The sequence below is a fragment of the Cetorhinus maximus genome, chromosome 9 (genome assembly GCF_964194155.1).
Source record: "Cetorhinus maximus chromosome 9, sCetMax3.hap1.1, whole genome shotgun sequence".
Taxonomy (NCBI): domain Eukaryota; kingdom Metazoa; phylum Chordata; class Chondrichthyes; order Lamniformes; family Cetorhinidae; genus Cetorhinus; species Cetorhinus maximus.
Window position 1 is genome coordinate 78591057 of NC_135887.1, and position 24573 is coordinate 78615629.

A 24573-nucleotide genomic window follows, 5' to 3' on the forward strand; every position below is an offset into this window, starting at 1 on the left:
GCTGGAGCTCTTCAGTTTCACTGGTCAAACCCTTCCGAGTTTGTCAGTTTCACTGAAGAAGCTCTTCCCACTGTGCACTTGCCTCAGTGACCCTGGTGAGCTGCAGACACAGCAATAGAAGCCGTGAGCTGTTAGAAAAGAAGGAATTGATGGTAAATGCCTTTTTAATCATCTCCATTGTTCCATCAGATCTAAGGGGGTTCCCTGTAGGCTTTGAAACCCACCCTGGGGAAAAGCCAGAAATGAGCAGGATGACTTTGAAATCCCAACTCAATGTTATTTTCTTGGACCTGCCCACCTTGCACTCACCAAAATCCACCTCAACCTGGCTAGGAAAATTTGCCAAAAATATTTGGAGTGAGACTTTGCACCCACTACCTTCTGACTCAGAGGCATGAGTGCTAACCACTGAGCCATGGCTGACACTACATTACAGATGTCCATTAAACCATCCTTAGTAGTACCTTTACTCTTTACCTCACAGAATAATGGAAAAAAAATCTTTTCTTCTTTAGTCTGTCCTTTATACACCATTTTTCTGTAGGATGGGATAGGGCAGTTAGGAACATTAGCAATCCTCTTCTGGGCCTCAGTGTACTCTTCACTAAATGAGCTGGTGGGACTGTGCCACAGTAATGCTGGGCAATTTCTGGTCTTCTGTCACTCACATTGTGGAGGAACGGGGCTGGGGGAGAGTGGATGAGAACCAGATCTTGCCTCACATTCCCAGACTGAACCCACCTTCCAGGTATTCGCATGTGGCCACCCTTTCAAGATTCATGTTACCAAGATATACGGTGTCAATGACACTTAGGCAGTTGTTGCGGAATCACTGTGGGCTCATAGTTCTCCCACTCTAGAATTCAGTGGGTGTTGACAGTAGAATGATAATATTTCTCTCTTAGCAATTTGTTTAGAAAATATACTGGACATATAACGGAAATGTATTCTATGATATTATTACAGTGATAGGATAAAGAGGGACTATGGAAGCAAATGGAAGCTCAAAGGAAACCAATACCATATACAAATTGCCAGCAAGAACATAACTAGTCAACAAATGAGAATTCATTCCATTTAGTCATTTTTTTTTAGGCAGCAGAATTTTTGCCTCCAAAAGTCTCTCTAAAGAGTGAAATATCAACCAGTTCCACTATTGCATGATCTACAGTGCGTCATGAACTGAGCCTCAAACTGTCCACTTAAACAACTGAATGCCAAGGTCTGACATAGCATTATCTAGCATCTGCACCTTACAAACCATGCATCACACTGTTTTGCCTTTCATTAATGTTTTCTGTAGCCTCTAGACAAGTTGGATCAAGTACTCTGGGATGGATTTTCACAACTGTAAAGAACTTCAAAGCACATGACCTATAGCAATGATGGAAACCGTGAGTGATGCCAAATCCTTAGCTATCAATCAGAGTTTTCTGCACAGTATTTTACTATCAGCAGGAGACTCCAGATGCACAACAGCTTCTATTCTGTGAAAACCAAACCAGTTGAGTAGCTAATCTTGCTTGCAATGGGATACACTCTCTCTTTGGGGAACCATTATTCCATTAAAAGAGTGCTAGGTTGGTTCAGTGTTAACACTCTTGCCTGTGGATGAGAAGGTCACGTGTTCATTCCCACGCTAAAGATGGAAAAACATAATCTTGGCTGTCATTTCAGACCAGTACAGGAGAATGCTGTATTATTGAGATACGTTGGGATGGATTTTGCCAAGATTGTCGGAAGCCTAACGTTGGCCTCAATTCCAGGTTGGGAACCCAAAAGCGGCCGTGCCCGGACGTCGCTCATGTTCTTCCCAGCGGAGGTAAATTAAGAAGCCACCTCCAGGAGTCCTGCCCAATTAAGGATGGCGGGTGGACCAGTGACAAGGGTGGCCCAGAGGGCCCAGTCAGCAATCCTACTGGGAGAGGTGGGTGCCACTGAGGCTGGCAGGACACCGCAAGTGTGCCTCAAAATGGAAACGTTCTCTGCAGGATTGTAAAGAGTTATAAATTTCCACATGACCACAGCTGTCAGGCCATCAATGTAGATGGAGAAACATCGTTGCCTGTGGCCGACATATCCCAATGGGTCAGTGCTGGGAGGATAGGGAGAAAGCATCGATGGCCTCCTGACCTGCTGCCAGGATGCGCCTCCAGTTCAATTCTGGGTCCTAGCCTCAGTGGCAACCTGGCTGCTCCCAGGAAGGTCCTGGCGGTGGTAACATCTCCCCCCCACTTGACCCAACAATAGGCCTAACTGGCTATCTGCTGCTGCCTGGTGGGTGTCCTTGCCCCACTCCCAATACCTTCGGCAAGATTGCTTGTAGGCTGTGTAATAACTTGATGGGGCAGCAGGTTTGGTGAGGAAAAGGCTAAACTTTATTTCAGAGACATGTAGAGGTGCTTGCACGCTAGACAGATCTCTCTGCTAGAAACCACGCCCACAGGATTACCCCCGCAATAAGCTTATTGGTTGAAGCCCCTATAATCGTATCACATGATGAGTGATTGGCAGGAGGGAGGGACAATACATCTAGTTACTACACTTGCTCCACCTTTAAGTTTCTTACATTTGCAATAAAAAAAGTCTCAAAAACTAGCAAACATTTGTACAGTCTCTGGTGATTACAAATCAAGTCTCTGAGGAGCTTGGCAGAGACATTTAGAGCAGCATAGCTCTACCAAAGGAGGTTCCTGAACAGGATTAATGGGACCTGGAGCTGCACTAAGAGATGCATTGTTGGAACTGGGCAGTTCTGTATTTGGCAACTCATTAGGTGTGTCTGGAATATCAGCTCTAGGACGATCACACCCCTCAGAAGTCAGTGGTGAAACATCAATCGCAGGTTGATCTTGTATTCATTGGGATGTCCCTCTAGCCCTAATATGATCTATGTGTTTGTGTACAATTCTATTTTTGACTTGCGCTTGAAAAGATAATGGGCCAGTCTGTGAAATGATGGCTCCTGGAGTCCAACAGGGTTCACTTGCAAAATTACGCACGTACACAGGCTTGCCTACATGGAAAGTACGAGACTTGCTGTGTAAATCATGGTTCAATTTTTGATTATTCTGACTCTGTGTCACCTTCCCCTCTAGATTTGGAAACACCAAGTGGAATTGCATATGCAAATGACATTTCATCAGTAACTCTGATGGTGTTGAGCCTGTAGTAATATGTGGTGTTGTACGGTATCAGGAGAAATCTGGAAAGGTGAAACTCCAGAGTACCTCCAGATAACTTCTTCATACCAGCTTTAAAGGTCTGTACAGCTCTTTCGGTGAGACCATTGGATGAAGGGTGCCAGGGAGCGGTCTTTAAGTGCCAGATACCATTCATGGCTGTGAACCTCTGAAATTCCACGCTGGTGAAAGCTGTTCCAATATCAGAAACAATAATCTCAGGTAGACCATGTATACTGAAGGAATGACGCAGCTTTTCAATAGTGGTGGCTGGAGTTGGTGTTTTTACTTCATAGACATCAAGCCATTTTGAATGTGCATCGTTAATTAATGGGAACATGGTGCCTAGAAACTGTCCCACATAGTCAATATGCAGTCTAACCCAAGGTCGACCAGGCCGTTCCCATGGGTGAAGAGGAGCTGAAACAGGTAGCTTCTGGTGTTACTGACAAAGGAAACAGTGTTTAACTATGTGCTCGATGTCACTGTCTATTCCTGGTCATTAGACGTAGCTACATGCCAGCATCTTCATCTTCGATATGCCTGGGTGTGCACTGTGGAGCTCTGCCAAGAGTGACTCTCTACCCTGTGATGGGACCACAAACCTTGAACCCCACAGCAAAATTCCATCTTGACAACTCAGTTCAGTGTTTCTGGAATAAAATGGTCATAAGTCATCAGGCACACAAGTTCTTGGCCATCCTTGTAAAACAAAGTCTTTGACTTTTGACAGTACTGGGTCTCTGTTCACCCAATCCTTGATCTGTTTGGCACATACAGGCGATGAATTCAAGAAATTTAACAATAACATTAACTCTTGTGGAATAGGCGTATTGATGAGACTACCTGGTAATGGAAGATGACTAAGTACATCTGCATTGGCTGTATGCGAGTCAGGGCGGTACATGAATGTGTACTCCTAACCTGATAGCGTCAAAGCCCAAAGTTGGATTCTCGTTGAAGCTATAGGCGGAATAGCTTTGTCTTTGCTGAACAAACCTGTCAGTGGTTTATAGTCAGACACAATTGTAAAATGTTGATTGTGTAGGTGTTGGTGAAACTTCTTGACACCAAATACAACTGACAATCCTTCTTTTTGCAACTGGGAGTAGCCCTTTTCAGCTTGGGAATGTGTTCTTGAAACGTAGCCAATAGGACTTTCTGATCCGTCTTCCATTTGATGTTATTAGAGTGGCTCCTACGCCATAAAGAGAAGTATCACGCGTCAACACGAGCTCTTTAGATGGCTCATAATGTACAACAAGCATGACGAATGAAGCAGTTTCTTTGCTGTTACAAAGGCTTCTTCTTGCTGTGAACCTTGACCTGTGGTGATTCTTCCTCAGCAACAAATGTAGTGGTGCCAGTACAGTGGATAGATTAGGTAAAAAACAGCTATAGTAATTAATCACACCTAGGAACAATTTAAACTCTCACATTAGAAGGTGCATCTTTAATTGCTTAGACCTTGTCTTCAACAGGATGCAACCCCATAGCGTCCACTCTGTGACCCAGGTAGGTTACCTCCAATGCTTGAAATGTACATTTTTCTCACTTAAAATGCACACCTGCTTCTATAAATCTTCTCAGCACTTCCTCAAGGTTGGCAAAATGTTCAGTTTCGGTCAGTCCAGTGATGAGGACGTCATCTAAGTACACAACCACACATGGAAGTACCTGCAGGAGTACGCTCCATGGTTCGCTCAAAAATAGCACATGCTGATGAAACTCCAAAAGGTAATCGGGCGTACTGGTAAAGGCCTTTATGGGTATTAATTATCACATATTCTCTTGACGTGCTATCCAATTCCAATTGTTGATAGGCATGACTCATGTCTAGTTTTGTATATGGCTTACCTCCTGCTACCTTGGCGTACAAGTCATCGATTCTGGGAATGGGGTATTTATCTAACTTTGTTGCTTTGTTTGCTGTCAGTTTGTAGTCATGGCATATACATATAGTCTGGTCTGGCTTGACAACTGGGACTATGAGTGTGGTCCACTCAGAAAATTAGACAGGCTGGATTATTCCCAGGTTTTCCAGCCTGCACAACTTTGCTTCCACTTTTTCTTTTAGTGAGTAAGGCACTGGTCTGGCCTTGAAGGAACGTGGTGTTGCCTGGGGATCGATGTGCATTTAGTTTGCATGCCCTTCAGTTTCCCCATTTCATCTTGAAAAACAGTGTCATATTTCTTCAACAGCTCTGGAATTCCATCAGATTTCAAATGGAATATTTCTGACCAGTCAAGTTTTATTTTCTGCTGCCAAACTCGACCCAAAAGGCTGGGCCAGTCCTCTTTACGATTATCACAGGCAGTTGGACTGTCTGTTGTTTGTAGCAGACTGGGACAGTAGCAATGCCTTTGACCTGAATGGATTCCCCAGTGTAAGTTTTCAGCTTGGCGGGCGTTCGCTCCAATGTCAATGGCTGACTCCCTTCACTGAGGTACTAGAACACGTACTCCCCAACAACAGTAGCTGAATCACCGGTATCCACGTCCATCTGCAGCCGTTTGCCATTCACTTGCACTGTGGCTGTAATGGGCTCAGATTTAACAGCAGCCACATGATACAGAGAGTATACATCAGTAGTAGCAGCCTCAGCCTTTGCTGCATCAGTTAGCTCAATTAGATTTGTTTGTTAAAAGCAAAGAACTGCGGATGCTGGAAATCCAAAACAAAAACAGAAACAGAAATACCTGGAAAAACTCAGCAGGTCTGGCAGCATCGGCGGAGAAGAGCACAATTGACTCATGACCCTTCAACAGAACTAAGTAAAAATAAGAAACGGGTGAAATATAAGCTGGTTTAAGGTGGGGGGGGGGAGGGGGCGGTTTGTTGGGACAAGAAGCCAGTAATAGGTGGAGATAACCAAAAGATGTCACAGACAAAAGGACAAAGAGGTGTTGAAGGTGGTGATATTATCTAAAGGAATGTGCTAATTGAGAGTAGAAAGCAGGACAAACAAGGTACAGATAGCCCTAGTGGGGGTGGGGTGGGGTGAAGGAATACTAAAAAGGCTAAAAGGTAGAGATAAACAATGGGTGGAAATACATTTAAAAATAATGGAAATAGGTGGGAAAAGAAAAATCTATATAAATTATTGGAAAAAACAAAAAGGAGGGGGAAGAAACGGAAAGGGGGTGGGGATGGAGGAGCGAGTTCATGATCTAAAATTGTTCAATTCAATATTCAGTCCAGAAGGCTGTAAAGTGCCTAGTCGGAAGATGAGGTGCTGTTCCTCCAGTTTGCGTTGAGCTTCACTGGAACAATGTAGCAAGCCAAGGACAGACATGTGGGCATGAGAGCAGGGTGGAGTGTTGAAATGGCAAGCGACAGGGAGGTCTGGGTAATGCTTGCGGACAGACCGAAGGTGTTCTGCAAAGCGGTCACCCAGTCTGCGTTTGGTCCCTCCAATGTAGAGGAAACCGCATTGGGAGCAACGAATGCAGTAGACTAAGTTGGGGGAAGTGCAAGTGAAATGCTGCTTCACTTGAAAGGAGTGTTTGGGCCCTTGGACGGTGAGGAGAGAGGAAGTGAAGGGGCAGGTGTTGCATCTTCTGCGGTTGCATGGGAAGGTGCCGTGGGAGGGGGTTGAGGAGTAGGGGGTGATGGAGCAGTGGACCAGGGTGTCACGGAGGAAACAATCCATACGGAATGCTGCCGGGGGGGGGTGAAGGGAAGATGTGTTTGGTGGTGGCATCATGCTGGAGTTGGCGGAAATGGCGGTGGATGATCCTTTGAATGCGGAGGCTGGTGGGGTGATAAGTGAGGACAAGGAGGACCCTATCATGTTTCTGGGAGGGAGGAGAAGGCGTGAGGGCGGATTTGTTTGTTGTTTTGCTGTTTGCCTATCCTTTGTTCTGCGCTGTCTAACCAGGTGTCCTTTCCTGTGGCAGTAATTGCATTCTGCCTCTTTGAAACTACAAACGTCTGCTCCATGATTTCCTCCACATATGTCGCAAAGCCGCAAATGCGCATCTCATTAGCTGACGTGTTACCATTAGGCTTCCGAAGTCTTATGTAGTGGGCATAGAATTGCGATTAAAATCTGCTGTTATGCTTTTCACGCCATGCTCGGCAGCAAGTTTCCACTCAAGATGGAGCATGGCGCCATTATCCGTATGCTGCAAAGCCTGAGAGTCTTTCGCAGCACTTTCCATTGCGAGAGAAAGTTCAAGGGTGCGCTTGAAATCAATTGTGGGTTCGACTGGCAAGCGGCGCTGTATGGTGTCATCCTTGACTCCACATACAAGACTAACCCGCAGCACATCGTTCAAGGTATCCCCAAACTCTCAGTATTCGGTTAACTTTTTCAGATTCACCACAACGGTAACAATGGACTCTCCCAGGGCATGAACTCTCGAATTAAACTTGAAGTGATGCGTGATCACAGACGGTTTGGGCTGGAAGTGCGATTTCATGAGTTCCACTAACTCGCTGTGCGGCTGAGAACTGGGCGTGTTCGGGACGGTCAGGTTTCGAATCAGGTTATACATTTTGCTTCCACATGCACTCAACGTGATAGCTTTACATTTTTCTTCAGCAGTAATCTCGTTTGCAACAAAATAGAACTTGAGTCGCTCAGTATACTGACACCAATCTTTGTATGAATCAATTCTTCCAAACAACAGCATGACTGGTAAGTATTGTTCACATCAACCAGGGCGAAGTAAGCAGCAGAAGTCAGTTTTATCCTCATTGCCAAATGTAATAACTTGATGGAGCAGCAGGTTTGGTGAAGAAAAGGCTAAACTTTATTTAGGAGACATGTAGAGGTGCTTGCACGCTAGACATGATCTCTTTGTCAGAAGCCACGCCCACAGGATTACCCATGCAATAAACCTATTGGTCAAAGCCCTGTATTCGCATCACATGATGTGTGATTAACAGGAGGGAGGGACAGTACATCTGGTTACTACAGGCTAGAATGTGCCGGATAGACAAGCCAAAGCACTTTTTTTTCTGAATTTGCTCCCTTGTGGCCTGCGGGATCGGTAAAATTCAGCCTCTTTCCTTTCAGGTGTGATGCCAAACCCTTCTCTGTTTGGGTGGATTTAAAAAGGTCTGGCAATACTATCTAGAAAAAAGTAGGGGAACTCTCCTGGTATCCGGGCCAACATTCATCTCTCATTTAACACCACCAAAACAGTTTGGCCTTGAGTGTCCTTCGTCTTTCTAAGATACCCTGCTGTAATGCATCGGAAACCTGCTTATCTATGTCGGTAGAGATTTCACTACACTTCTGGTAAATTAAGCAGCATCAGAAAGTCCACATACATTAACTAGTCGGCTATATCATTGTTGTTTGTGCGGCCTTGTTTGTCTAAAACAACAGTGACTACACCTCAACAAAGAATTCATCAGTTGTGAAGCATTCTGGACAGCCCAAGGGTGTGAACGATGCTATATGAATGTATTTTTTTCTTTTCTTTCTCCTAACCCTGTCTGAGCAACTGCATTGTCAAAATTCAACATTCAAGCTCTTGAGTGGCAGAACTCAACAGCAGACTAGTTATCAGATTAATGGCTCTTTGATTCCCATACAATTCATTGACTGAATAATCAACATTGAAAGTGGACAACAACCTTTGCAGACATTTAGAGTTTATCCTTGTGGAGAATACAGTAAAACATGATTAAATCTTACACACACTGGACAGATGACAGCAGGGCTGTCCACGTCATGGTGAGGTTTAAGATCAGCAAAATCTTCAAAGGAAACTCTCTATTTGGAGTGCTTAAATAAGAGGTTTTACTCTTTCCTTAGTGTGTTTGAGAGTTTGTGACAGTCAAAGACTACAAACACCAGCAGATAAAAATAAAACACAAACATTACAATTTAGCACCTTTCATACATCAACAAACAAGAGGGAGAAAAGTAGCATTTACTCTTCAGCCAGTGATTAACTGGCACCAGGATGTTACTCCAGCTCCAAATTACAGAGAGGAGCAGAACCATTAATTATAGCCCAAACATCCCCATCAACTAGACAAACAAAAGGAGGAGATCAGAATATGGAACCACATTAAAATGGATTCCTGGCAAGGCAATAGGTAAGGCCTGATCTGTTAATGATAAAAAATGCTTGCTCTTATCCTGCAAATGTCTATATTATAATTCATTTTAGGAATATAGGAACAGGAGTACATACGAACATATGAATCAGGAGCAAGAGTAGGCCATTCGGCCCCTTGAGCCTGCTTCCACCATTCAATAAGATCATGGCAGTTCTGATTGTGGCCTTAACTTGATATTCCCACCATTTGTGAGTCAAGAATCGATCTACTCCTGCCTTAAAAATATTCAATGACCCTGCCTCCACCACTCTCTAAGGAAGAGAGTTCCAATGACTCATGACCTCTGAGAGAAAGACAATTCTCCTTATCCCTGTCTTGAATGGGAGACCTTTTATTTTTAAACTGTGTCTCCTATCTCTAGTCTCCCCCACAAGGGAAACATCCCCTTGTACGAGGTCATTCAGCTCTTCATTATCACACTTCTGTCTCTAGGAGCTTACTCTGTAAAAAGTGGCTACTTCATTTCGTTAATTAAAACAATGATTACACATCCTGCGGTCGTGGAAGGAACTATAGAAATGTAAGTGTGAGCTTGCTCCACTGTTCCATTTGATCACTGCTGATTGTATCTTGACTCATTTACCTGCCTTTGCTCCATTTCTCTAGCTTAGTTAATCTTAGTTAATGATTTAGGATTGTAAAATATCTCTAAATAAATATCAAGTCTAGGCAGCGTATTATATTAAATATTGACTTGTTAAATTATACTTAAACAAAGCAGCAGGCACTCATGAATTGCACAGTGTTGGTAATCAGGTAATTGTTTTATTAGTGCTTGGGATGTGAGCATCACTGACAAGGCCAGCAATTGTTGCCCAGCCCTATTTGCCCTTGAGAAAGTGTTGGAATGCTGCCTTCTTCAACCGCTGCAGTCCATATGGTGTAGGTACATCCACAGTGCTTAACCTGAATGTTATGTTCTCCTACAAAAAGATGTAAGAGTAGACTGTATCTTGGCATGAGGTAATCTGTTGAAATTGTAATATGCGTACAAGCAAACTGGAAGAATAATTCATTTTTTATTACAGCTCAAGAAAATTTGTGTCTCTGAACTCATCCAGGAAACTCCCCAGCAAACATACTTCCATCCTACCTCCTTCAGAATTCCTTTACTCATACTGGCTTCCACTTATCTGCAAAGATATCAGATTATGGTAAGTTTTAATAGAGTAAATAAAGAGAAACTGTTTTCACTGCTGGATGGATTGACAACCAGAAGACACAAATTTAAATTAATTGGCAAAGGAACTAGAGGGGAGTAGGGGAGAAATATTTCATAAGCTGTGAGTTGTTCTGATGTGGAATGCACTACCTGAAAGTGGAATGGAAGCAGATTCTGTAGTAACTTTCAAAAAGGAATTGGATACATATTGAAAAAGGAAATATTTACAAGGCTGTAGGGAAAGAACAGTGGGTGTGGGACTAATCGGATAGCTCTTCCACGGAGCTGGCACAGGCATGATAGGCCACAGAATCTCTTTGGTGCTGTAAGATTCCATGATTTTATGCTGGGCAATGATTCCATTAATGCAGCTGAGATCTTGAAAGGCTTCTAACTCAATTACTATGACAAGGTCTTTATTTAAAACAAAAGTTCCGCAGAAGTAAAATAAAGACTGTCTATTGATAAAATAAAAAGAAAGAGAGATTTGCCTCTTCCTTCTAGTTTCGAAATTATTTTGTCTTTCTGCCACTGTTCCAGGCAAGAGTTTGACCCTTCCTCTCCCCATCCAATCTTGGGTAATCCCCAGAGGCCAAAACTGCTTTGAAAACAGCCGAAGAGGGTTGTACAAAAGCTATCTCTCCTCCCGGCTGCCTATTTTAGCTCACTTCCTCTGCAGCAATGGCAGATGAAAATCAGCAACCACGAACAGAAGATTATGGGCATAAGTTTGCATCCTACTGCCCTGCAGTTTAATCCACACTTATGATTCCCTTCTCCATGTACACAGAAAGCCTCTCAGAGCTGGGGTGCAGGATATGTCTTCCTAAGTATTTTTCAGTGCTACTTTATCCCTGGAACATTCAGGTCTCGAGAAAGATTTTACCTGACAATGATGGTAGAGACTAGAAAATAACGGCTTGAGGTTAGATAGTCAAGAAGCCACAATGTACTACTATGTGATGCAGAAAACTCTGTCATTTAGACCTTGACCATTTTAATCATTCAGCTTTGGAAACAAATCCAAAATGACCTTCCTTGGTCATTTTCTTACTATTTTGTGTCACCTTTATAACTGGGCCAATGCCTTTAAAAAAAAAATTAACACAGGCCCATCTCTGATGGTTCAAATTTTGGAATTATTGCAAGAGAGCAATTCATTGGGGAAGCAGTGGTGTAATGGTATTGTCACTGGAATAGTAATTCAGAGACTCAGCGTAATGCTCTGGGACTTGGGTTCAAATCCCACTGCGGCAGATGGTAGAAATTTGAATTCAATAAAAATATGGAATTAAAAGTCTCATGATGACCATGAAACCATTGTTGACTGTTGTAAAAGCACATCTGGTTCACTAATGCCCTTTAGGAAAGGAAATCTGCCATCCTCACCTGGTTTGGCCTACATGTGGTTGACTCTGAAATGGTCTAGCAAGCCACTCAGTTGTATCAAATCACTAAAAAGTCAATCAAAAGAAGTGAAAATGGACAGACCACCCAGGATTAACTCAGCACCCGAAACGACAATGGCAAACCCAGCCTTGTTGATCCTGCAAAGCCCTCCATACTAACATCTGGGGGCTTTGGCCAAAATTGGGAGAGCAACAGCCTGATATTCACAGAATCATACCTTACAGATTTTGTCCCAGACACCACCATCACCATCCCTGGGTATGTCCTGTCCCACAGCACAGTGGTATACAGTCGGGAGGAAATTGCCCTGGGAATCCTCATGGCATCATGTCAAAAATAGGCAAAGAAACCTCCTATTGATCATCATGTACTGCCTTCCCTCAACTGATGAATCAGTGCTCCTCCACTGAACACCACTTGGAGGAATCACTGAGGGTGACAAGGACACAGAATGTAGTCCGGGCAGGGGTCTTCAATGTCCATCGCCAGGAGTGGCTCAGTAGCACCACCGCAAACTGAGCTGGCCGAGCCTAAAGGATATAGCTGCAGGACTGGGTCTGTGGCAGGTGGCGAGGGAACCAACAGGAAAGAAAAACATACTTGAACTCATCCTCACCAACCTGCGTACTGCACATGCATCCATCCAAGACAGGATTGGGAGGAGTGACCACTGCATAGTCTTTGAGGAGGCGAAGTCCTGTCTTCACATTGAGGATACCCTCCATCATGTTGTGTGGCACTACCACTGGATCTAGCAACTCAAGACTGGGCATCCATGAGACGCTGTGGGCCATCGGCAGCAGCAGAATTGTACTCAAACACAATCTGTAACCTCATGGCCCGGCATATCCCCCACTCTACCATTACCATCAAGCCAGGGGATCAACCCTGGTTCAATGAAGAATGCAGGAGGGTATGCCAGGAGCAGCAGCAGGCATATCTAAAAATGAAGTGTCAATCTGGTGAATTTATAACACAGGACTACTTGCATGCCAAACAGCACAAGCAGCAAGTGATAGACAGAGCTAAGCGGTTCCACAACCAAAGGATCAGATCTAAGCTCTGCAGTCCTGCCACATTTGGTCTTGAATGGTGGTGGACAAACAACTCACTGGAGGAGGAGGATCCACAAATATCCCATCCTCAGTGATGGAGATGCCCAGCACATCAGCGCAAAAGATAAAGCTGAAGGATTCGCAACAACCTTCAGCCACAAGTGCCGAGTGGAGGATCCATCTCGGCCTCCTCCGGAGGTCCCCAGCATCACAGATGCCAGTCTACAGCCAATTTGATTCATACCACATGATATCAAGAAATGGCTGAAGGCCCTGGATACTGCAAAGGCTATGGGCTCCGGCAATAGTACTGAAGACTTGTGCTCTAGTACTTGCCGTGCCTCTAGCCAACCTGCTCCAGCACAGCAACAACACTGGCATCTGCCCGGCAAAGTGTAAAATTGCCCACGTAGGTTCTGTATACAACAAGCGGGACAAATCCAACCCGGCCAGTTACTGCCCCATCATTTTACTCTGAATCATCACTAAAATGATTGGGAAGGGTCATCAGCAATATTATCAAGTGGCACTTGCTTAACAATAACCTGTTCACTGACACTCAGTTTGGGTTCCACCAGGATCACTTGGTATCTGACCTCATTACAGCCTTGGTTCAAACATGGACAAAAGAGCTGACCTCCAGAGGTGAGGTGAGAGTGATTGCCCTTGACATCAAGGCAGCATTTGACTGAGTATGGCATCAAGGAGCCCTAGCAAAACTGGAGTCAATGGGAATCAGGGGGAAAACTCTTTGCTGGTTGGAGTCATACCTAGCGCAAAGGAAGATGGCTGTGATTGTTGGAGGTCAATCATTTCAGCTCCAGGACATCACTGCTGGAGTTCCTTTGGGTAGGCCCTAGGCCCAGTCATCTTCAGCTGCTTCACCAATGACCATCTTTCCATCATAAGGTCAAAGATGTGGATATTCGCTGGTGATTGTACAATGTTCAGCACCATTCGCGACTGCTCAGATACTGAAGCAGTCCATGTCTAAATGAAGCAAGACCTGGACAATATCCAGGTTTGGGCTGACAAGTGGCAATTAACATTTGCGTGACACAAGTGCCAGGCAAGGACCATTTCCAACAAGAGAGAATCTAACCATCACCCCTTGACATTCAATGACATTACCATCGCTGAATCTCCCACTATCAACATCCTGGGGGTTACCATTGGCTAGAAACTGAACTGGACTAGCCATATAAATACTGTGGCTACAAGAGCAGGTCAGGGGCTAGGAATTCTGTGGTGAGTAACTCACCTCCTGACTCCCAAAAGCCTGTCCATCATCTAAAAGGCACAAGTCAGGAGTGTGATGGAATGCTCTGCACTTGCCTGGATGAGTGCAGCTCCAACAAGAAGCTTGGCACCATCCAGGAAAAAACAGCCCGCTTGATTGGCACCCCTTCCACAAACATTCACTCCCTCCACCGCCAACACACAGTAGCAGTAGTGTGTGCCATCTACAAGATGCACTGCAGGAATTCACCAAGGCTCCTTTGACAGCACCTTCCAAACACACAACCACTACCATCTCGAAGGACAAGAGCAGCAGGTACATGGGAACACCACCACTTGCAAGTTCCCCTCCAAACCACTCATCATTCTGACTTGGAAATATATCACTGTTCCTTGACTGTCACTGGGTCAAAATCCTGGAATTCCCTTCCTAACAGCACTGTGGATGTACCTACACCACAGGGACTGCAGCGGTTCAAGAAGGCAGCTCACCACCGCCTTCTCAAGGGTAATTAGGGATGAGCAATAAATGCTGGCCTAGCCAGCGAGGCCCACATCCCATAAGTGAATAAAAATTCATACAGGCAGGATAAAAAGAACTGAAAATGGCAGACAGGAGCTCTACATCATCGTACTGAGCAGAAGTAATGAACCTGCATTTATATAGCACCTTTCATGATCACAGGTATCCTAAAGGGCTTCACAGCCAATGAAGTCGTACTGACATGTTGTCACTATTGCAATGTAATCTGCACATGCCAAGTCCTGCAAACATCAGTGAGATAAATAACCAGATAATCTATTTTAGTGGCAATGTTTGGGGGATAGATAAGTATCGGGAAAGCAGGAGAATATTCCTGCTCTTCTTTGAAATAGTGCCATGTAACCTTTAAGTCCAGTTGAGAGGGCAGATGAAGCTTCAGTTTAATATCTCATGCAAAGGATGACAGCTCTGGTCATGTAGCACATGCTCAGTACTTCACTGAGATGTCAGCCTAGATTACGTGTCAAATCCCTGGGATAGAGCTGGATCCCACAATCTTCTTGCTCAGAAACTGAGCTGAGGCTGACACAAATTGACAGCACTGTCTGCTGAAAACCAGACGGCACCAAATTCAATTCTGGGCTTGTACTTAGTTCGCTGATATCAGCCAGGATAGTAGTTGTGAGTGTATAATTGGTCTCTGTGCTCATGGGCTAGGAGGTGAGAAATCAGGGAGACTTCCTCCCCCTCACACTGAACATACACACATGTGGATGTTCAATGAGAACAGGACTGCATTTGGCTCTGTTGTTCCTCAGGCTTGGGTATCATGCTTGTGTTGCATCACAGTTATAAAGAACTGTGCGTTGAGGGTGTGGAACTGCAGTGTGGTAAAATGAACAAGAAGAAGCTATATTTACATAGCACCATCAAAGAAATAAAATATCTCAAGGCCCTCCGAAGCAGCATTATTAAAACAAAATATGACACTGAGCCACATAAGGAGATATTAGGTCAGATGAGCAAAAGCTTGGTTGAAAGAGGCATGTTTTAATGAGTATCTTAAAGGAGGAAAGCGAGATAGAGAGGTGGAGAGGGTTAGGGAGGGAATTCCAGAACTTAGGGCCTAAGCAACTGAAGGAACGATCACCAATGGTGGACCAATGAAAATCGGGGATGCTCAATAGTCCAGAATTAGACACCTGAGTAAGACGGGTGTGGGGCTGGGGGAGACTACAGTGATGGGGAGGGGCAAGGTCATGGAAGGAATAAACAAGGCTGAGAATTTTAAAATCAAGGCGTTGCTTCATCAGAGCCAATGTACATCAGTGAACAAAGGGGAGATAAGTGAAAGCGAGTTGGTGTAAGTTAAGATATGGGCAGTAAAGTTTTGGATGACCTCAAGTTTATGAAGGGCAAAATGTGGGAAACCAGCTGGGGGTGCACTGGAATGTTCAAGTCCGGAGGTAATGAAGGCATGAATGTGGGTTTCAGCAACAGTTGAGCTGAGATAGGGACAAAGTTGGGTGATGATATGGAAGTGGGAATATGTGGTCTTCACAATGGCACAAATATGAGGATAGAAGCTCACCTCAATGGGGAGCAAAATCAATAGATTCAATCATCCTAATATTTAATTGGGAGAATTTTTGTTCATCCAGTACTGGATGTTGAATAAGCCATCAGATAATTTAGCAACAGTCAAGTAGTTGAGAGAAGTGATGGTGAGGTAAAGCTGGCGTCGTCAGTGTGTGTGAAGACAAACATTGGATGATGTCGCTGAGGGGAAGCATGTAGATGTGGATTAGGTAGGGGCCAAGGATAGATCCTTGGAGGCACCAGAGGTGACAGTGCATGAATGGGAAGAGAAGCCATTGCAAATGATTCTCTGATTATGATTAGATAGATAAGAGTGGGACTAGGTGGTAACAGTCCCTCGCAGGTGGACAACAGTGGAGAGGTGTTGGAGAGGATGGTGGGCTCACCCATGTTAAAGGCTGCAGACACATCAAGAAAGGTCACAGAGGGATAGTTTACTTTTGTCACAAAGGATGTTATTTGTGACTTTGATAAGAATTGTTAAGGTACGGTGGCAAGGGCAGAAACCTGATTGGAGGGATTCAAACCTGGATTCTAGAAAAGATGGGCATGGATATGGGAGGCAACAACATATTTAAAGGCTTTGGAGAGGAAAGAGTCACACCTAACACAAAGGAAGATGGTTGTGGTTGTTGGAGATCAATCATGTCAGTTCCAGGACATCACTGCAGGAGTTCCTCAGGATAGTGTACTAGGCCCAACCATCTTCAGCTGCTTTCATCAATAACCTTCTTTCCATCATAAGGTCAGAAGTGGGGATGTTCGCTGATGATTGTACAAAGTTCAGCACCATTCTCAGATACTGAAGCAATCCATGTCCAAATGCAGTAAGACCTGGACAATATCCAGGCTTGGGCTGACAAGTGGCAAGTGACATTCGCGCCACACATGTGCCAGGCAATGACCATCTCCAACAAGAAAGAATCTAACCATCACCCCATGACATTCAATGGCATTACCATCGTTGAATCCCCCACTATCAACCTCCTGGAGGTTACCATTGACCAGAAACTGAACTGGACTAGCCATATAAACACTTTGGCTACAAGAGCAGGTCAGAGGCTAGGAATCCTGTAGCGAGTAGCTCACCTCCTGACTCCCCAAAGCCTGACCACCATCTACAAGGCACAAGTCAGGAGTGTGATGGAATACTCTCCACTTGCCTGGATGAATGCAGCTCCAACAACACTCAAGAAGCTTGACAGTGCAGGACAAAGTAGCCTGCTTGATTGACACCTCATCCTCAAACATTCACTCCCTCCACCACCAACACACAGTGACAGCAGTGTATACCATCTACAAGATGCACTGCAGAAACTCACCAAGGCTCCTTAGACAGCACCTTCCAAACCCACGATCACTACCATCTAGAAGGACAAGGGCAGCAGGCACATTGGAACACCACCACCTGGAAGTTGCCCTCCAAGCCGCTCACGCCCTAACTTGGAAAGATATCATCATTCCTTCACTGTCACTGGGTCAAAATCCTGGAACTCCCTCCCTAACAACACTGTGGGTGTACCTACATAGACTGCAGCGGTTCAAGAAGGCAGCTCACCACCACCTTCTCAAGAGTAATTAGGGATGGCCAATAAGGGTTGGCCTAACCAGTGACACCCACATCCCATAAATGAATAAACAAAAAAAGCCTGGAGAGGAAATTGAGGTTTGAGACAGGTTGGTAGTTTTACAAAGACAGAGGGGTCAAGGGTTGATTTTCTGAGGAGAAGGGTAATAATAGATTTAAAGGAGAGAGGGTCAACTCTTGAAGAGAGAGAGCTATGAACAATATTGATTAACATGGGGTCCAAGAGGGGAAGTTGGGTGGTCAGCAGTTTAGTGGGAATAGGGCCGAGGAAGCAGGAGTTGGGTCTCATGAACAAGATGAGCTCAGAGAGGGCAGGAAAGTTGATAGGAGAGAAATTAGAGAAAGATGCGAATTCAGGGCTTGGGCAGGGGGATGTATTAAAGGAAGTTCAGCCCAGTGGGCTAGTGGAAGGGAGGGAAGGGGCAGAGGCAGCTGATCATATTGTTTCAATCCTAATGACAAAGTCATCCACCAGCTACTCGCACTTATTGTTGGAGGTGAGATTAGAGGGGAGAGGAAAGAGGTGTTTGCAGTAGAGAAAAGAAGCCAAGGGACCTTTGCATTCCAAGATGATCCTGGAATAGTGAACAGTTTTAGCAAATGGGAGCAGTGCTTTATGTGGTCCAGCCAGATCTGGAATAGGATGGTTAAACCAGTTATCCACCATACCCTTTCAAGTCTGCATCCTTTGGACTTAAAGGAGCAGAGATGAAGGCCACAGTAGGGGAATGGACAGGGTGAGAGAAAATAATGGTTTTATTGGGGATGAGAGCATCAAAGGTGGAGGTGAGGGTGAGGTCAAGGGCAGTGAACTCAGGGGAGGGAGAGCATGATGAGTTGAGATGAAGGTTGAAATCACGGAAGACGAGAAGTCATCTGGTGCACAGGCTGAGGGAGGAAATCAGTGAAGATATCTCGGTGAGGAAATCTTTATTGTACTTGGGAGGGTGGTAGAGATGATGATTTTGAATTAGGGATAGGAGAGGTGGAACTAGGTGAGATGCCCAAAGGAAGAGAAAGTGACAGGGGAGTAGGGGTCAGGCCAAAGTGAGATTTTGGATAAGTGCCACAGAACATTACCCCAATGGTTTTGACAGGGCAAGAGGTGGGAGGTGTAACCAGACAGGGAGGCTTCATTAAAGGGATGTATCATCACACCTCAGCCAGGAAAACAAAAGGAAAAAATTGGAACAAAAGCTCAATGTTCTGCCCGCCTGGGCTTGTATACAGAATAGAAAATGTCACCATGCACATCCTGCAAGGACACCTGCGAGTTTTCATGGTGCCAAATATGAAAGAGCAGGAAAGAGATAATAATCAATTCTAGATTAGTGTCAAAGCTAGAACTGCCTGATATCACATACTTGATATCCATCGCAAACGGTGGCTGCAGTGAGAGATGCGATCAAATTAGCTACATCTTGTTTTTCTTTAAACAAAGAAAAACTTTCCATTCACCACTTCGTTTGGATAAAAGGCCCCCTTACAACAAAAGGTTCCTTAACTGATCCAATTTATTCAAAATTAAGATTGGCCTTTTCAGTAAAATTTCCCAACTTCCTGGGAGTCATTAATCACAGCATTTCACTCTGTTCCCCGCTTCTGTGCTGTGTGTCAGAGCTTAAAATGGCCATTAATTAAAACCTGGAAAAAAAAGGGACAGGCCCAGAGAACGCAAACTCCACCATACTTGCTCATTTGCAGTCCTTCAGAAGCACTGAAGCATTAAATCAAAGTTTCTTTTTCTCTTTTAAAAAAAAGCAAAAAAAAAACTCATTCGAGCAGGTTTGGTGATAATAAAATCTATTGTGACCTGGGCAAACTAGAAACACAGTCACAATCCCAGCTTTGTGGCAGTCTGGCATTCGCAGAATACATTAGATGTCTGCATGTCCCAGGTTAGTAAACATTATGGTGCCCTGCAGAGAGCCACATGGATGGGTACAGTAGTGCCACTATGTACACCAGCATTGATCAAGTCACTAACGACAGATAAAAGATCAATTTTACTCCGATTTCACTTCAGCTCTTCAAAGCATGCTTTCACTGCACAAGAGAGTTTCCTTCATCACAGATGTTCTAAATATAACCACAGATGGTTGCACTTGGCTGGGATTTGCAAGGACGAAGGGTGATCTAACGCAGAATCTTTACGTGCTGTTTGCGGAGAGCGCCTCTGTGAAAAGAAAAGGGGCTCTTTTATTTGCCTCTCCAGCCAAGCCTGTTTTCAGCCGTGAGCTCTTACTGAGTCACAGCTTCTCTCGGGAGTATGAGGCACTGTGGCAAAGGCTCAATGTCAGCTACTTCAAAACTGCTTGCGGTTAACCCTTTCATGGCTGAACATCCTGAACATGGCTTTCACCCCCCTTTCAACCTCTGCAATGAAAATCGCCCAAGTTAATTCCTCCACTCTCACCCCCTCTCCAGCCCGTGACCTGGGGTTGTGGCAACTGACAGCTCTGAATGTTTGCCTGCTCCGCTGAGCATATGGGATTGTGCCACGGCTGAGTGGTATCACTCTCACTTCTGAGACAGGTTGTGTGCTTAATTCACACTCCAGGGACTTGAAAACAAAATCTAAGCTGACACTCTAGTGCAGTACTGAGATCGCATCAGATTCCTTGACCTGGAAGCAGTATTCACAGGATGACGTTATGAAAAAAGAATCGCATCTCATTCAGGTGGATGTAAAAGATCCCCTGGTACTAATTTAAGGAGCAGGGGAGTTCTGCAAGATCTTGCGGCCAATATTTTTCACAAACAACATCAATATTTAATAAAAAATTATCACCCTGCAGCTTGTGGGACCTTGCTATGCACCATATTGATGATTGCATTTGTTCCCTTTCTTTCTCTCTTCAGGCACCATCTCCTAAGAGGGCATTGACAACCATGCGTTCGTCCATGGTTATGCTGGGCAAGTTTCTTCAGTGGTTTGGCATTGGCTTCTACAGGTTCTGACTGACCAGGAAACTCCCCCACTCTTGTCGCCTTTCATAGGCGTGTTGAAAGAATTTGCAGGTTGATAAGTATCCGTTTGGCTGCGTTATGATTGCACCTTCTATGGCCATCAAGCCCCTGAATGGGACTTGAAACTGAAGCTTCTGGCTCAGAGGTAGAGACACTGCCACTGCAACAAACTCCTTGACATTCAATGGCATTACCATCACTGAATCCCCGACTATCAACATCCTGGGGGTGACCATTGACCAGAAACTAAACTGAACCAGCCATTATAAATACTGTGGCTACAAGTGCAGGTCAGAGGATAGGAATCCTGCAGCGAGTAACTCACCTCCTGACTCCCCAAAGCTTGTCCATCATCTACAAGGCACAAGTCAAGAGTGTGATGGAATACTCCCCACTTTCCTGGATGAGTGCAGCTCCCACAACGCTCAAGAAGCTTGACACCATCCAGGACAAAGCAGCCAGTTTGATTGGCACCTCAGCCATAAATATTCACTCCCTTCACCACCGGTGCACAGTAGCAGCAGTGTGTACCATCTACAAGATACACTGCAGGAATTCACCAAGGCTCCTTAGACATCACTTTCCAAACCCATGACCACTACCATCTAGAAGGACAAGGGTAGCAGATAGATGGGAACACCACCATCTGGAGGTTCCCTCCAAGTCATTCACCATCCTGACTTGGAGCTACATTGCTGTTCCTTCACTGTCGCTGGGTCAAAATCCTGGAACTCCCTTTCTAACAGCACTGTGGGTGTACCTACACCACATGAACTGCAGGGGTTCAAGAAGGCAGCTCACCACCACCTTCTCAAGGGCATCAATGGATGGGCTCAGCCAGTGAAGCCCACACCCCATGAAATAATTAAAAAAACCACAAGACAACATGACAGTAGCTACAATTCAAACCTTCTCCTGAGGGCATGAAAGGCGCTAAATAAATGCAAGTCTTTCTGTCTTTCTAATGCCAAAAACCTACTTTACACACCGGGACCCGACTGTTATTGTAACTGGATGGTCTGAGCAGAAAGATGCTGGGCAGAATATTACGCTGGTTGTGCGGGCACGTGCCCGACATGCCCGAGCATAAAATGACGCATAATGACGTCGGGCGTGTATTCCAAAGTCACCGCGCAGTCATGTGATATTTTGTTCTGTGGGCGTGCACCAGAGTTGGCTGCAAGCCCACCAACAATTAAAAAGCCTATTAAGGCCATTAACAATCTAATTAAATTCAAATTTACGCTGCCCATCCAACCTAATGGTTGGCAAGCAGGTGAAAAGGCCAAGCGGCCTTTACACTTTTTAGGAAACCTCATCCATGAGTGGGATGAGGTTTCCTAAAGCAAATAAACATTAAATAAAAACTTTATTTTTGAATTATAAACATGTCACATGAGGGGACATGTTTTATTAAATTTGTATTCTCTTCATTTTTTTTTTACTCAGCGCTTCAATCTCCCTGAGGCAAGGAGCTTCCTCAGGGAGATTGAAGCACTCTTTCTTGTGCGTGCGTGAACTCACACATGGCCCGGCTCTCCCTCCTCCCCCCGCCCGCACGGGCATCACTCAGCACTGCCGCTCGCGATCCATGCAGGGCAGGCCTTAATTGGCCTGCCTGTGTGAAATAGCGGTGCGGAGCTGATCACAGGCGGCAGTCAGCTTCCTGACCACTCCCACCTGTCCCCGCCGAGCACCCCTGCCAAGGGCAAAATCCTGCCCCAACGCTCGGTCATTGAATGGTGGACCAAGCTCAAGGGGCTAAATAGTATACTTCACTTTCTATATTATTGGAGCTATTTTGGCTAAGATCAGATTGGTCAGAGTGGAATGAAGTGAAGGAATTCCCACCGAGCTGGTCTACAAGAGGGAGATGGTGTGGTCAACTTTGTCAAAGATGTAGCGAGATGTATGAAAAGAGGTTGAGGAGGAACAACTACAGCCAAAATATTAATTGAGATTTTGGTTAGAGATAGATACCTGATTGGAGGGCATGCATCTGAAAGGTGATGACATAGTCAAAGACTTTGGAGAGGAAAAGGAGATTGCAATAGGGTGCAGTTTGAAAGGATAGTGAGGGTAGTTTTTTATAGAAGAGTATTGGAAAAGTGGGGGTAGTGTCTCTGGAGAAAGAACCTCTGACAATGCCAGCTAGCATGGGGGCCAAGAAGACAAAACCAGAGAGCACTGGCAGAGTTGCTTACATCACCACAGCATTACAAAATACCTGGTGGTAGAGTTTGTGTTTTGCACGCAGTTAAAAATTTGGGCACAAATTCCTCTCAAAATTGCACCAGTTTTCCACATAAATTTCATACTTCAAATTTCTGCTCAAACTTATTTGCATGATCACAAACGTAAAATAGTCCATGAACCAGCACAATTAAACAGTGTTTACCATGTAATTGTCTTTGCTTCATGCATTTAAACAAGTAACAGCTCACCACACAGGTGTCAGGCAATGACCATCTCCAACAAGAGAAAATTGAAACATCTCCACTTGATGTTCAATGATATCACCATTGTTGAAGTCACCACCATCAACATCTTGGGGATTACCATTGACCAGAAATTGAATGGACTAGCCATATAAATACAAGAGCATGTCAGAGGCTGGGAATTCTGCAATGAGTAACTCACCATCTGACTCTCCAAAACCTGTCTACCATCTACAAGGCACAAGTCAGGAGTGTGATGGAATACTCTCCACTTGCCTGGACGAGTGCAGCTCCAACAATGCTCAAAAAGCTTGAGACCATCCAGGACAAAGCAGCCCACTTGACTGACATCCCATCCATCACCTTAAACATTCACTTTCTTCACCACCGACGCACAGTGGTAAAAGAGTGTACCATCTACAAAATGCACTGCAGCAACGCGCCAAGGCTCCTTTGACATAACCTTCCAAACCTACAGCCACTACCATCTAGAAGGACAAGGGCAGCAGACGTAAGGGAATACCACCACCTGCAAGTTCCCCTCCAAGGCACTCACCATCCTGACTTGGAAATATATTGCCGTTCCTTCGCTATTGCTGGGTCAAAATCCTGGAAATTCCTTCCTAACAGCACTGTGGGTGTAGCTACGCCACATCGACTACAGCCACCTTCCCGAAGGTGATTAGGGATGGGCAACAAATGCTGGCCTTGCCAGTCATACTCAAATCCCATGAACAAAAACATTTAAGAGTAATAATATTCAGTTTTATCGATACGCCTGAAAATGGGGTTATCATAAAGAGCATTTTTCATCAGCGTCTATTCTTCTCCTGTTAATTAGTCTGATTTTAAATAACTTTAAATAATGTCTTGCAGAGCCATTTACTCGTTTGATTGTTGTATTGTAGTCAGTCTCGTATTAAATTTTTAATAGGTCATAATTTAAAAGATTTTAGAAGGTGCCTATTATTGCTCGTGCACCTAAAAATAAGTTTAATTTTAAGAGCCTTTCCGAAGGCTCGTAAATGGGCCCAACTAGCGGAAACTCACAATTGTGATTAAATCTATTTTATAGGGGGAGGGGCAGCTTCTAGGGTCATAACATTTAAACCAGCACAAAAGATCATGGAAACTTGAGTTTTACTGAACATAAGCTCAACATTCCATAATCTTTTGCGCTGGTTTGACCAATTCAGAGTGAACCTCCAGGCCCTACATTCTAACTTTGTGCTTAGGACTTTGTATATTTTAACGAAATAAGCGTGGTCAGTATAAAACTGCTTCCATTGTGTTTTCAGGATGGGCGCTGCACAAAGAATCTTGGGGTTACCACTGTAAGAGGGTTCAGTGGTGAAAATGGGAAG

The 24573-nt window shown here is 44.6% G+C and overlaps 1 protein-coding gene and 1 long non-coding RNA gene across 7 annotated transcripts in view; one reads left to right on the forward strand and one right to left on the reverse strand.

The window, feature by feature from the left end:
* Positions 1-24573, reverse strand: part of LOC144684740 (potassium voltage-gated channel subfamily KQT member 1) — a 767141-nt gene that overhangs the window by 293756 nt on the left and 448812 nt on the right. The window lies entirely within an intron of this gene.
* LOC144684741 (uncharacterized) overlaps positions 1-24573 on the forward strand; it is a 108775-nt gene that overhangs the window by 80349 nt on the left and 3853 nt on the right. For both annotated transcript variants that reach the window (XR_013577557.1, XR_013577556.1), the window contains exons 3-4: positions 7730-7825; positions 10293-10418. This is a non-coding gene — a long non-coding RNA (uncharacterized LOC144684741). The remainder of the gene's footprint in view (positions 1-7729; positions 7826-10292; positions 10419-24573) is intronic.